At 38.6% G+C, this 15,325-nt stretch overlaps 1 protein-coding gene across 1 annotated transcript in view; it reads right to left on the bottom strand.

The window, feature by feature from the left end:
* Positions 1–13,044, bottom strand: part of LOC139739478 (uncharacterized) — a 65,002-nt gene extending 51,958 nt beyond the window's left edge. The window contains exon 1 of the mRNA XM_071650082.1: positions 12,966–13,044. The gene's annotated coding sequence lies outside the window, so the exon portion shown is untranslated. The remainder of the gene's footprint in view (positions 1–12,965) is intronic.
* Between the last annotated feature and the right edge of the window lie 2,281 nt (positions 13,045–15,325).

Genomic DNA, 15,325 nt, shown 5'->3' on the forward strand with positions numbered 1-15,325 from the left:
TTTTTTGCTGGGGATGCGGATAGACTTATCGGTTCATGGTCGTGGACACCATAGCCTTTTGGCAGGGAATAACGGGGATACCAGTACGATGACATATATACCTAATCTGCTCTGGTCTATTTACAGTGTTCATCTCTGACCCAGTATGCAGGTACCATCTGTGCGAAAACGATTTCAGGTCATATTATAACCAGACGTCTCAAAATAATGCTTGGGTATGTGGAACATTGCGACGACATCCTCTCAAAACAAAGTTACAGCATCACAAAGTACATAAACTGCGATCAGCATGGGCAACAGAGGCCCGAGTACAAAAAGTATAAAACCAGTTCGGAGTTACCTCATCACCCCCTCAGCACATCAGTACAAAAAGATCTCTCTTTATTCTTAGTTGGTTAGGCACTTCACACGTTTTCAAAGCGACATAATGCGTAAGCTTGCCCGACGTGAAAATTTATGGAATTCATGTTGAAACAAAGGATTAACTTGAATAGACTAGATGACCAGACTTGTCGGTCAATCAACAAATGAGAAACATCGCTCCATTTCATTGATTTGCGCAAAAAAAAAGACTCTTTTTATCATTATTCATTAATACTAGGAGCTCGTCAAGCCCCGAGATGCTTTATAGTGCATAGGGATAAGCAGGTTCAGATTCCCCGCATCATTAGCGTCTCTTCCAGCCACTACGTCCTAGTTTTGTCTTTACCGAATTTGAAGTAAACATCACTAACCACAGACGAAGACTGACGAACACTGATAGAGAGTGATTGAAACAAAAATGTAAACCCGATTGAATTATAAATATCGTGACTATTTTTTTTTCTGTTGTTTCGTTCTTATGGTTATATGGCAGTCCTTAGCGACTTTTCCTAGAAGACAGGAAGAAGATTTTAACTAGAGCATCACTTCAAGGAAAAGGGTGAGGTGATGGCTAAGGGCGTTGGACAGATCAATTCGATTATAGTTCCGTTTGATTAAAGGCACTCTATCGTGGCGAGTGGTTTGTGCGGCACGGAGACGAACGCAACACGCTGCCTCCCCCATTCTGTATCAAATGTAGTGACCCCGAATGAGAAAAGCGCTGGCTCCATGGGTCAGCGAACAACACGCTAACCTACAAGAGCTCTATGCTACAAATCTCCTCACCCAAAATGGCTGTCCGAGCGAGCCACGAGAGCTTCCGAATGGACGCATACTCTCAGTGCGCATGCGCATGAAGAGAGGCCAAAAGCTCGCGGTGACAATGTTTGTGTATGATGCGTACACACACGCGCGCACACACACACACACACACGTGTCTAAGTGGCAGCATTGTCCCACACGTTTATGGATATAGCACGTACCGAGTCTGGCATTGCGCATGAATTGCTTGCACAAACTTTGGTCGTTCGGAGTTTACGTACCATAAGGGATGACGATCGGCTGCCTTAAAATTCTATCACAAAGACGAAAAGAGAGAGAGAAAAAAAGAGAAGCTTGTCACCTGCAATACCTCATAGGAGCACTCGGTATTCGTCCACAATGAAAACCAAGGTGGTGCATTTGATCTTAATGTCCGGTGAAGCTTTTTTTCTAGCAAAACAGACTGTCAGCAATGTTTAGCCTGTGTTTGAAGTAAGTTATGATTGCACAGTCTAAGAGTCGTGATCTAGCCATACTTCTGGCAAGATTTGGTTTACATCAGTACACGGTAACATACATACTGTTTAAAATTGTAGTGGCTTAACTTCAGAAAGTGGCAATTTCAAATGCAAAAAAAAAAGCAGCATACTTAAGTTTTGAGAATAAAGTTGTCGGTTTCAACAGATCAATGAACAAAGTCATGCTTGCAAATGGTATATCGGATGAGATATTCTCTGCCTAATGACTCTTGAAATGTAGGGTATTGCATATGTTGTCATTCTCATGTACATGTGTATGTTGGTTGTTGTTTTTTTTTAACAGCTGTGTGAAGCATTCAGTGTTTGTACTCAGGTCTACATTTTCAAAGCTTCAAATCTACACAATATTGGGTTTCTGGAGACATGTATTATACACGACAATGCAACGCAGATTATGTCAAACTTGCAACCATTGTTAAAGGGACTGTACAGTTCTGGTTAGATGAAGATTTAGCTTTTAACTTTTTGCTAGATATTCAGAAACCACTCTATGAGATGTCAAAGAGCATCATGCAATTCTATGGGGTATCAAAAGTTTATTTGATGAAAATCGGTTTTGAAATGGCTCAGATATCCAAAAACAACGTGAAACAAAGAGATCCTAATAAAAGGCGTGGCCTGTCGCCTTTTATTATTATCATTCTTTTGGATATCTCAGCCATTTGAAAACCAATTTTTCAAATAAAACATTGAATCCTTCTTAAAATTACATGCTCTTTCATATTTCATAAGAGGTTTCTCATTATCTCATTTATCAATGTTACAAACCTGAATCCCCACCTCAACCAGTACTGTACAGTACCTTTAAGCAGTTTCTTCCTGAGCATCTTCAATTCAATTCAATTCAATTCAATTCAGTTTATCCAAAATTGTCTGCATTGAACAGATATTGCAAATAAAATACGGTCATGTTTTCTAACGCAATAAGACATACAATCTGTACATTTAATCATAACTAACATTTACGTGTACAATGGACTGTTAACAGATTGAAAAAAAAAGCAAAACGAAACGTCGATTTAGACTATTCAGGATAACATGAATATTACAACTTAACCAGTCTTAATAGCATATTTGCGCCTATAAGATATGATTCCAAATAAAAACATATCTATACGAGAAAAAACAACAACAATATAATCATTCTTTTTTTTTTGGGGGGGGGGGGGGGTGGGGTGGGGTGTCCTTTTGTGATTGCTTCGGTCTGTCTGTGTGAATTCTGTCCTACTGTAGTGGACAACGATACGCCTGGGATGTAATTGCCCTGGGGACTTTGGGTCTGTACTTGAACCCATCCCCCGATCGATAAATCGTCACCACACCAATGTTGCTGTTTTCCGGAAAGGGCACATGTGTGTTTAGCTTTTTTAATTAGATCAATCCGTCTGCCTTCTCCGGGTTCTCTCTCCCCACCCCATCTCTCCACTCCTTTCACTCTGTCTGTCTGTCTGTCTTTCTTTCTTTCTTTCTCTCTCTCTCTCTCTCTCTCTCTCTCCTTCTCTGCTTCTGTGTCTCTCCTTGTTACTATTATTGTTTATTTCGCCTTGATTTTCCTCATCTTATAAGCAGTCTTTAATCTTCTCCCTGTCACTTTGCCCATTAAAGTGGAAGAACAAAAAAAAAAATGTGTGAACGTGCTCAGAATGATACGTAGCAAAAATCGATACCCGCCGCTGTGCACATGGAAAATGATGAATTGAGTTAATTTCCCTTTCCACACCTTTGGCCCTCCCCGCATCACTTGACTTGTCAGCACGGCTGGGTGCGTATGTGACTCGATCGTATGTCCGCACGTGTGGGGATCATTAGTCAAAATCATTTCCCTCTGTTTCTCACTTTCTTTCTTTTTTTAAGACCCCATCCTTTGGACGTGTCTTTTGTTCCTCATTCTCTTCCATCGCTTTGCTGCAAATTCTCCTATGCATGAACTGCGGGCTCAAATAGCACGCAACTTCATTCTAAGGCGACTGTCGAGCCATTCAAACAATTGGATGAGACGGCATGGCATTAAAGAGAGAGAGAAAAAAGTTCCACTTATAATGATGTGACAGATCAACGTTCTTCTGTCATCACGGGAAGGAACCGCTCATTTTAGTTCGACATGAAATATATCTAAACCTTTAATCTTAAGTAGTACCAGGAACAATGGGAAATTATACAGCACTTATTGATGTGAACTTTACTCGAGAAGGATCTAAACATCTTACGTTTGATTAGTGGTCACCTAGAGAGGAGCCAAAAAGATCAGATGTCATTATGACGTCCACCACTTAGCCTCTTTCTCAGTCACCCTAGACTGTACCTATCTACAATGATAAACTTCTGTTTAGTTTCGTTTATAAAAATTACAAAATCCATTCCACTTCACATTGTTTGTGTTTAAACAGCTTTGGTTGTCTAAGGGTAATTACTAATGAGCCAGTTACTCGATAGATTCTACAATTCTACACTAACAGCAAAGAAATGAATCAAGATGGCTATCATGACGTAGTGCATAATTGTCTGATCCAACGGGAATTCGAATTCAGACTTAGGCCCTGCGTAGCTGAAAATTTCGTCGAAACCAATACCTACTCTCTAAATTCCTAAACGCATAATTGGACATATGGATGGTACTCCCCTCTCATTCAAATCTGACACTCCCTCGCCCCGCACTCCTATCACCCAGCGTTCCCTCGCCTTCCCGTAATGTAGTGATTGCAAGAGTAGCAAGCAGAAGGTCAATATGAGAGGCTATTCAAGCTACTAGCGATAGCCAAGACCCAGAAAAAAGAAGAGTCTTCGGAGATCCGTCCGAATTTCGGGTTCAGTTGCTGTTGAATATACCAAATTTTGCGACCAGCGTTTGGTAGCAAATATCACAACCAATCCGCAGAGCACTGCTGCAGAGCGCCATCCGAAGCAGCGCATGCGTAAACCCTACACCTTTTGCACTAAAGGCCGAAAGACGAATCGAACAATTTGCTTTGAAGCACTGACTAACTGAATTCGTCATTGGTGGTGGGCGGATTAGGCTTTTTCTCAGTCATGTAATAATCACAATCATAGATCTCTCAAGGCTTCAAGCTCTCCGCTCAATGCTAACAACTGCATGAGCTCCTGTGGAAAAAGTCTAAACCTGCATGTCCTCGGTGAAGGAGCAGATGTGACGCCACTGGTCGTACTGTTCTGCTGCGAACACACAAGGTCTAGTCGCATTCGAAATCCTATCCCCCCCCCCCACACACACACACACCTCGACATAAAAACTGACCAGCAAAGTGGCGCCAGGACAGTTTAAGATGTGGTGGGGGGAACGGAAAAATGAGTCCAGCTTTATATGTTGTAAATGTAATGTCACGTCATAAAATCACAATTTTGCACATGAAATTGGCCCAGAAAACGATAGTTTAGCCGTGAGAAATCTATCAGCGACGATCTCTGTATCCTACTATAGAAGAAGTGAGATATTAGGACCACTGCCGTAGTGTAATACCCTTGTCATAAAGTGAGCTCGAATGTTCTCGAAAGATAAATTGAACCTCATTTCAAGATGCGCCATAAAAAATAAAAAAAAAACGGTCGGGCACTCATTGTGTGCGTATCACAGAGCCTGTTGTGGATATGGGCTATCAAGGTACGTCCTAAAGAATCTAGAGGCATATGGCTGAATAATATTCAGTTTTGGGTCACATTATTGACGTAGAGTACGACTGGAACAGTGAAGGAATAATGCTATTACTGTGGGAGTATGTCAAGTGTATTCTTTCCAGATAATGGGAACAAAACTATCAATACTGTCAAATACTTTCAAGTAGGAATATCACACTACGATGTATACCTGCCCCTTGTGGTTTATAAACGGCAGAACGCTTCAAATTTGGCAATAAATGCTAATAATAATCAATAAATACGTACATGCATAAAGGTGTGGTATTTATAGTCATAATCATGTGGAAGGGTGTGTCGAGATAATATCATGTTTGGTTAGACGTCATCACGAGATGGCAAGTTGTCCACTCAAAAACGGACTAATGGATAGACAGATTACTGGAAGACGGCGACAGACAAAGAGAGACAGAGAGACAGACAGACAGACGGACAGACAGACATGAAGAGAGAGCGAGATAGAGGCAGAGAGAGAAAAACAAAAAAAAAAGGGTACTCGTTGCAAGTGTCTCCAGAGTGAAGCCCTAATGCCTCAGTTCATGCCCATTCTCTCCCTGTAGATGTTGGGCGTGACTCTTTAAATGGAAGCTGTCGCAAGTTGCGAGTGTTCGTGCTCAGGAAGAGCTCTGGGCACGCGGACTTACCAGAATCAAGGTCCCTGCTCTTTAAATTCTCGTCGTGTACTTTCTTTTGTTTGCTTTATGTCTATTATTTTCTACTGCATCACTTCCACTTTATTTCTTCTTCAAATCAAATGACGCAAATCACCTTTCCTTTCACAAATGTCAAGTGTGTGAGTTTTTTCAGAGTTAATCTCTCTTTAGACACAAAGGTTCTTTCATCAGACGTATCATCATTACTTACTAACGTTGCCATTTTGATAGAATAATCTGTATTGATTATAATGAAAACCATTGTTGGTGATTTCAGAGCACTTAGCACAGTATTGTCCTTAAAGTGCTGGACAATGAGCTAATGACCATGCCCTTCCTTATAATCATCAGGGCCCCGTTTCATAAAACTTGTTACCAGTGACAAATTGTCATAGTTCTTATAAGCTGCTGAAATACTTGCATCTGACTGGATAAGAGCGAATTTGTCACAGAAATATGGCAGTTGTCACTGATAACGAGTTTTATGAAAAGGGACCCTGGTCTTAAATTCATGACGGTAATATGTGGGATATGAGAGAGATATTCTAATTTCCAAGAGCCTTTAATGTGACTGAACATGTTCTTTCGTCCTCTGTTTCCCTCTGACAGTTTGAAGGTGGAATTCCTGTAAGAATTCTCCTCTATCTCACAGGAATTACGAAAAGAAAAGTCACCTGACAGTTTAAAGGTGGAATTCCTATAAGAATTCTCCTCTATTTCACAGGAATTACGAAAAGAAAAAGTCACCTGACAGTTTAAAGGTGGAATTCCTATAAGAATTCTCCTCTATTTCGCAGGAATTAGAAAAGAAAAGTCACCTGACAGTTTAAAGGTGGAATTCCTATAAGAATTCTCCTCTATGGAGTTTTTTTTTTTCAGATTTCTTCTCGGGAGTTTTAAATGCAAATCGTAAGTCAATTATCAGTGAGGTTTTGAACAAAATTGCAACTGCATTTTGAAAGCAAAGTTTTCAAACTGTTTGTTTGGGACGTTTTGAATCAGATTCGTACGAGTCTTTATTTATTTTTTTTAAATGGCCGTTTGTGCCTTTAGGAATCGCAGTACACATCGTAATATCTTCCAGGGCAGACACCATACGGAATCGGTGAGTGAGGGAAAGAAATTAGTGGGGGAAAATGTTTGCCAAATAATGATTGATGTGTTTTCAGGGATATGGTGGACTCGGTTCTCAAGAAGGATCACGCTCCCTTTGGAGAAATATGTACACACTTCATCGCCAAGATTCTTCCGTATGCTCTATGAAATACGGTTCTTCTAGTCAACAGCGGCATCTTAAGTACGGCAAGTATCCAAAGGTGCTAAATTACGGAGATAAGGTAGATTGGATTCAAGCGACTCCGCAACAAAAATGAGATCGAGGAAAAAGGGAAAGAAAAATCATCAAACAATCTTGAAACAGATGTTTCATTCTCAGAAGGTAACAGTTCGGCATGCAGTCAGCTCGTTATTAACCAATGATCACCAATGCTGGAATGCCATATTTTATCCACGTCTGAACAGAAGAAAAGAAAGAATATTTGCGTATGATGTGAAGTCAATGAAGTTTCCATACCCATCATCTAAGATATTCCAGGTCAGACTATTTCTTACCTGAAGGAGAAAGACAAACAACAACAAAATAATGTGTCAAAGGAATATCAAATGGGTTGATATACACAACCTTCAACTGCGTCAGCTATCCAATATGAAACTCAAAATTTATTTGAAGTGGAGGAACGTCACGGTTACTCTGTCAAAGCTGTGGAATGATATTCCCTTAAATGTTCATCAGATAGTCTGTATCCACAAACTCCTTTCAAAAAGCTCCAAAAACTTATAGTTTATTTGAAATCCAATCCCCAGGTCTGCACAGACGTGTGAATGTGTATCCGTCTACATGCATATGTATGTATGCGTTTGTGAATGTCTATAATATCATGTGTGTATCTATATGCATATGTATATAACCTGGGTGGACCTATTGTGTGATGTCCACATGATGAATTGACGCAATAATGGTCAAAATGTTTCCATGTATCATTCTGAATTATGTCTATAAAATAAATGTTCAAATTTTGTAATTTTGTAACCGCTCTGAGCCCCTGTGTGAGGAACGGATTAATTGCATTGTATTGTATTTTATTGTATTGTATTGCATTGTACCGTATTGTATTGTATTGCATTGTTTTGTTTTGTATTTACTGTATTTACTGTATTTCTTGAGAAACGGACAGGCTTTTGTTTCTTCTTATTGTTATTGGTATTTCATCTGTAAATCTCGTATCTTTTGAGGAATCTTTTTTTTGTATATACTATTCCTTAAAGGGACTGTACAGTACTGGGTGAGGTGGGGATTAGTGTTTTGAACATTCCTAAGTGAGATAATGAGAAACCTCCTATGAAATATGAAAGAGTATGTAATTTCAAGAAGGATTCAAAGTTTATTTGATGAAAATCGGTTTCCTAATGGCTGAGATATCCCCCCAAAATGATAATAATAGAAGGCAACAGGCCATGTCTTTTATGAGGATCTCTTTGTTTCACCTTGTTTTTGGATATCGCAGCCATTTTAAAACCGATTTTAATCAAATAAACTTTTGATACCCCTTAGATTGACATGCTCTTTGACATTTCATGGAGTGGTTTCTGAATATCTCGCAAAACGTGAAAAGCTAAATCCTCACCTCGACCAGAACTGTACACACCCTTTAAACTACATTATTTTCTTATATTCGAATAATGTTCTATGTTATAACGTTGTTATCAGTTTCAAGGGATAATTAGATTTGTTATTTTTTTATATCACCGGTTAAAAAAAAGTATTTAAATCTGCAAACACTTCTATTTTATCAATTTAGCAGTCTGTTTGTGTCCATATTCACTCTTGACTGACTTCAATAACAAATAAAAGAAAAAACAAGCAAGCAGCCAACTAACCAACCAACCAAACAAACACACACACAAACAAAACCGCACATAAAGTGCATCTGAAACTGTATGCGTTGATGAACAACCATTGCGTGATCTTTAAGAACAACGCGTTGGAACAACAATGCCGTATATAAATACTCCATCTTAGTTAGACTGCCTTGTGTTGTTGTTGTTGTTGTTGTTGTTGTTGTTGTTGCTGTTGTTGTTATTGTTGCTGTTGTTGTTGTTTCATTTCCCCAGGACTGGCATTTTAACTTGCATTTTTATTACAAAGCCTACCTGCATGTTTGCATCATATTGATGAAGTAGACATCCAAAGTCACTTAGACATGTAGTGTTTGCTTTCTGCCGTGCAACCGTTATAACAATCAAGGCGACGTTTGCTAATTCAGTATCAGAGGTTGATTTTCGTTATTCTGAAGTTTCATTGATTGAATAAAGAACATTATTATTTGTATTTATTTCAATACACAAATCTCCTATACTTAGATGTTCATTGATCCGAAAATTAAAAAAAAAGGTTCGTTGATACGAAGATTTGTGGCATTTTTCATAAGGTACGTTATTTCAAAGGTTCGTTTATCCAAAAAGGAAAAGAAGATGCGTACTAATGGCGGAATTACGAACCTTATTTCGTTTTCGGAATAACGAACCTTCGGAATAACGAACTGTGACTATATCAGCTTAAAACACTCTATCTAACTTATATTCGCGTCTCATATTGATGGCTATACGTTGTCATCCACTACTATTATCATAATCACTATCATTATCAATATCATTATTATTACCATCATCATTATCATCGTCATTATCATCATCATCATCTTCATAATTATCATTATCATCAACACCGTTATCATTATCACTGTCAGCAATGGATGGGCATCAGTAGTACCGTTTCCCGTACCATTTCTTTGACGTTAAGGGTGGTAGAAATCTGATCGATGTTGTACATTATCTTTTAATGCATTCCTCAATTCGATGATTCCTGACATCGCAAATTGCCAGATTCGTGATCTTCTTATATTCACAACATCCGAGTATCGATAATCTTAAAAAAAGACTCGGACGTGTCAAGATTTTTGAAAAAAAAAAACCCAAACCCTTGTCACCAAAAGGGTCAATCATTCATTCAAACTGACCCATTGAAGACTCGAAGTTATCTGGGAATAGAAACTTTGTGACTTTTATCCTCTTCGCACTGGATTGCTACACAGCAAACCATGTCTATGTATACCTGTATGGTGATATATGGCGAACCTGCTATTAACAGATTCACTTATAACACACTCGCAAAATTTCTTATAGTTTATGACCCGTTCAACAGCCAGTGCAGAGTAACAACAAAAGCTTTGATTATAATATTATGTTTAACCCATTTTAACTCACTTTTACAACGGATTAGAAAAAAAAAAACTGCGTTACTATTTTCAAGCAAACATAAAAGAAATACAAAATAAAAAACAAAACCGTTTGTGGCTGTACCTAATGATTAACTAGCATATCCTCCTATATTTTTCTATAATGTAATCATTTTTTTTTTCGTTGTTACACTTCATTAGATAGCAATGTAGTGCAGAGTGTGATTGACATTTAGTACCTGTATGTCAGTATAAGTATGTCTCTACTTGCAAGAACCTCAATTCTTTGATCACGTGACCGGAAGCCCAAACACTTAATATTGCTCTTTGCTCGACTTCCGCAGTATGTCTTGTAAATCGGCTTCCCGCCAATATTCGCACTGATGGTTAGTCGATCATGCTCTGGCTCGGTTGAAGAACCAGAATTATGAAGAGATCATGAAACGACAGCGGAGGCCTGATTTTCTACATGTATCGTCTGACGTTGGATCAAGAAAGTCATATCGCGACAGACGGATCCTTCAAAATGAGCAAAAGAAAAGATAGAGCGAGAGAGAAACTATACGAACGAAAGAAAATCACACTCGAATCATTAGAATCCTAGAATGATTAATCAGAATTGTGGCACTACATGGATTCACTGTCAGGGAAGGTATTGTCAATGATAGTTAATGAAATGAAAGGCAATTACAGTGGTTCACTACCATTTTCTGCGCCAAAACCAAAAACATAAAATCACAGGAGTGTTGCTGTTGAGATTTGTCTTTGCAAAGTAAAAATTCTTCGAAACGGAGGGTTTTTTATAAGGCTGTCCTCTTTTCGAATATAATTCAGTTTATTGCCACATAATAGTAATAATTTTGATAAGGCTGCCCTTGTTGATAACAATTTTAATAAGGATGTCATTTTTTCTAATCAAATGAGTTTATTACCACGAAAGAAATGCATAAGAAGTTACAAAGGTCTGGTTTATTATGTGCTGCCATGGGTTTCCGGTCACATAGTTAGAAATCGATGTTCTGCAATAACAGAAGCAGATGTGTAGTTATGATTTCGAGGTTTTTACCATGGTTATTGACAAAGAAGTGAAGTGTATTGGTTATAGTCTCCTTGGGTCTATCTCCTGTGAAATTATTTCTTGTTTTGAAAAATAAGTTAAAGGGATGGTACAGTATTGGTGGAGATGAGAATTGGACTTCTAACTTTTTGCGAGATACCAAGAAAACACTTATGATATAGTACAGAACATACCATTTTAAGAGAAATTCAAAGTTTATTTTGAAGAGAATCGGGTTTGAAATGACTGAAACATCCAAAACCAAAGTAAAACACAGCAATCGTAATGAAGTGTGGGTCCCACACTTTATTAGAATCGTCTTTTTTGGATATCTAGCCATTTCAAAACAAATTTCATCAAATAAACGTTGAATTCCTCGTAGAATGACATGCTCTTTCATATTTCATAAGAGGTTTCTCATTATCTCACCAAAAAATGTAAGAAACCTGAAATTAGGTCTCAACCACAACTATACGATCCCTTTAAGCTACACTTTTAAACACTTTTAAGTATTGAATTCAATCATCAGAGCGGCAAAAAACAATACAAACCCTTTCCAGTGATAACCTCGATCACTTGTTCCATAACACTGAATATTCTCTATCATCTCATATATTCTTACAATATTCTTATTAGCAGCTTTAATCGCAAATATCTCAAATTACAAGGCAAAATCGAGTTACACAGTAGACTGCCTCTTATCTAAGGACATTCTTTTTTTAATAAATGTTATCGGACGGTCAGTTATTCTACTCTTTTGTGTATTTTCTCTTTAACAAAGTGGAACAACTAAACCTTGTGAAGCTTAGAGTCTGGAAAAAAAAATAAGGAGATTTTCCGTAGTAATGGGTCACATAACACCGATTTTTACAGTTGTATGCAAAAATGCCCTACGCAAATATGCATGATATTCATTCATTGTCATTATATAGAATTAGGCCTACATTATATTATTATGGTATTGCATATATAATGATTTTATTTTGCAATTATGCTTCTTCCTTCAGGTATCTATGTAGGTCTCTGCACAAGACCGAAACAGAGATACAAATTCAAGACCACGGTGGACCGGTGCAAGAGCTGGGGTAAAAAAAAAAGAAGGAATGTAGCCTATAATTCAATCCAATTAAAAGCTAACATCCCCGACCTCCATCAATCAATCGCGACGGGACGCAAATTGCGAATTCAGGAGCAGGAGGAGGGGTGGCAAAATATGAGATGCGGTGGCATAGGGCAGACTCCCTACCAGGGAGAACGGGTCAGTTGAATATCTCTGGTTTTATATCAGCTGCTTCTCCAACCTCCTCCTCTGTCAGTCTGACTGTCTTTCTCCCTCTCTCTCTCTCTCACACACACATACTCTCCCTCTCTTTCGTTCCTTGGCTCCTTTCCTGAGCCAGGGGGTTTTGTTGATACCAGTAAAAATAGTAACGCCAGAAAGCGGCTATGATTATGATGTCATTTTCCTTGGAAGCCGGATTTTGAAAAAAACGAAGATGTGTAGGACTGAGTGACAATAAACAGTTATAGAGAAATCAGGCAAACAATAAGCAAGTAATAAAGAAAAAGAGCGTTAGAGAGAGATGGAGAGGGAGTGAGTATTAAATAGAGAAGAATGGAAGGATGTAAATGCGTGGTTGTTACTCACCAGCAAGACTCGGCCTACAATCACTGCCCTCGAAAAAAAGAAAGAAGGGAAACTATGGATCCTAGGGAGGAAAAGAATGATCCAAATTATCCGGTGCTGCCGGCGACTCGCCGCTAGAGGATGATGAAAACACGCCTACACCTTCCGAGCTCCATCGCACTTACTGGAAGAAGAGCGCGTCTATGAGCGATCGTCTGCGGCGATGTTTGACAATGCGCCAGTTTTCCCTCGCAGCCCGGGAGCATCCAATAGTGCTCTCTCCACCCCCCCCCCCCCTTCTTTTCTCCGGCTCTCCCTCTCTCTCTCCCAGTCTCTCTCCCTCTGTCTACATTTTGTTGTCTTATGCTTTGCCAAGACAAATCGGGACTCTCTTGCGCGTCTCCGTAGCTTTAAACATTATTAGCTCAAAGCTTAACTCTCTCCCTCCCTTCCCCTCTCTCGCTTTTCTTCAATCGTCTCTCCTTCTCTCTGCTTTATTCTCTCTACCAGTATACCAGTCTGTCTCTCTATCCCTCTCTCCTTAAACTTCGTCATTTAAAGGTGTTTAGTAATTAGCTCCACGCCATTCTTACATTTTCTAGTTCATGATATCTGACTTATCATAAATGAAGAGTCGCATTTCTCTTGTAATATTCTGCGGCAAGTCATTATGTTATTCATACCCAATCATATTTAAATAGGCAATAATATTTATGTGCAAATTTTTGAACAAAACTGCTATTTCTATGTTCAGGTGAAGGTTATAAAGATGCATCGAATATTGTAAAACATATATTAAAATTGTTAACTGCAAGGACAAACAATGTATTAGATTTAAAAAAAAATGTCAAAAGATTGTTTCTTCCTCTCTCTCTCTCTCTCTCTCTTTCTCTCTCTCTCTCTTTCTTTCTTTCTTGTCTCATCTGCACGTTCATCAAACCCCATAATCCATCAACCTTAAGTGAGTACAATACATTTGATCCAAACTCACCTTTCACTGGAAAGCAGTCATTATTGAGATGAAATAGGTCTACCTTCAAACACTACGCAGGTCATGGCGCATGTGCACTTTTGTCAGACTTGGCAACTACAGACCGTACAATGCATGTTTTGTGTATAACTGTTTGCAGGTCCGCGGAGGGAAAAATCAAATGGAAAATGGTTCGGGGATGCCTCCTTGCACTCTCAAAACAACAAACAGACAAACAAACAAAGGATGATATTGGCAGGAAACGCTCCTCTCTGGGTCATCTGCGATGGTAGTTGGTTCCATGGTCACCATTGCCATGGTAACGAAATGCTGTAAGATATGTTTGTAATTTTGCTTTTGTACGAAACCCAAAGGTCTTCAGGAAATTAGATTCTTGATGGCTTTGGGGAGTGGAATACCTTTGAGCTAATGATGATTATGTTCGTTACGTCCGTTGCTTTTTCCCACTTTCTTGCTATCTGGACATAATTGTGATTCAAGTTGAAAGCTGTCAAAGAAAAACTTAAACTTTCAGAGTATTTGTTTCGGAATGCACACATTAAATAATGTACCAAAAGCAATAGATTTAGAGTGCAACACTTCAGTTAAAAGATTACCAACGAAAATGAAAAAAGTCAAGAAAACTGTTTATTCGGATTTTTTTTTTCAATTAAGATTCCAAGTTGGAGTACTTCCCTCATTTGAATCAAGCTTAGTAATTACCAGGCGAATGAAGGAATCATCAGGAATTACTAGAGATGTTGAAAAGGGGTTCATTCTACTATCATTTTGATTCCAAGAATGTGAGAGACTTTACAAACTCTTGGGTATAACTATGACAAGTCGTTAAAAAATCAAAGTTCTTAAATTCTAATAGTACAAATATCTTATTATGTTGAATGATATCTTGAGATGATTAAAGAAAATTGAAGAAATATTCTCTTCAAAACGAAAGGTTATTGTGAAAAATAAGGTAAATCATAATCAGCAGAAGAATGAACAAGGAGCACAAAGCGTAAGGTTTATTTGATATTCCTGATTATTTACTATTTATTTTCATTTATAATCAATGTCATTTACCAAAATCACAAACAGAAAATTATGACTCGCGAAACAAGAGTTCATAAGGATGGTTGATAAATATAGATGAAGAGTTCTTTACATAAGACACATCCAAAAGTTCACTCTTAAAACATCCGGGTCAGAACTGACCCGGAACTTTGTCCGTTGGGGTCACACACCGTTCCGGGTCAGAAATGACAAGGAATGGGGTCAGATATGACCCCATTCAGAGTCCAGAATTTGGTCAGGGTGACCCCTTTCGGGGTCTTCATGACCAAATTCCAAGTCATTTTTGACCCGGAATGGTGTATGACCCCAAGGGACCCAGTTCCGTGTCAGTTCTGACCCG

Source organism: Diadema antillarum, unplaced genomic scaffold, assembly GCF_040938485.1.
Source record: "Diadema antillarum isolate AM-2024a unplaced genomic scaffold, OU_Dant_1.0 seq00000799_RagTag, whole genome shotgun sequence".
NCBI classification, from domain to species: Eukaryota; Metazoa; Echinodermata; class Echinoidea; order Diadematoida; family Diadematidae; genus Diadema; species Diadema antillarum.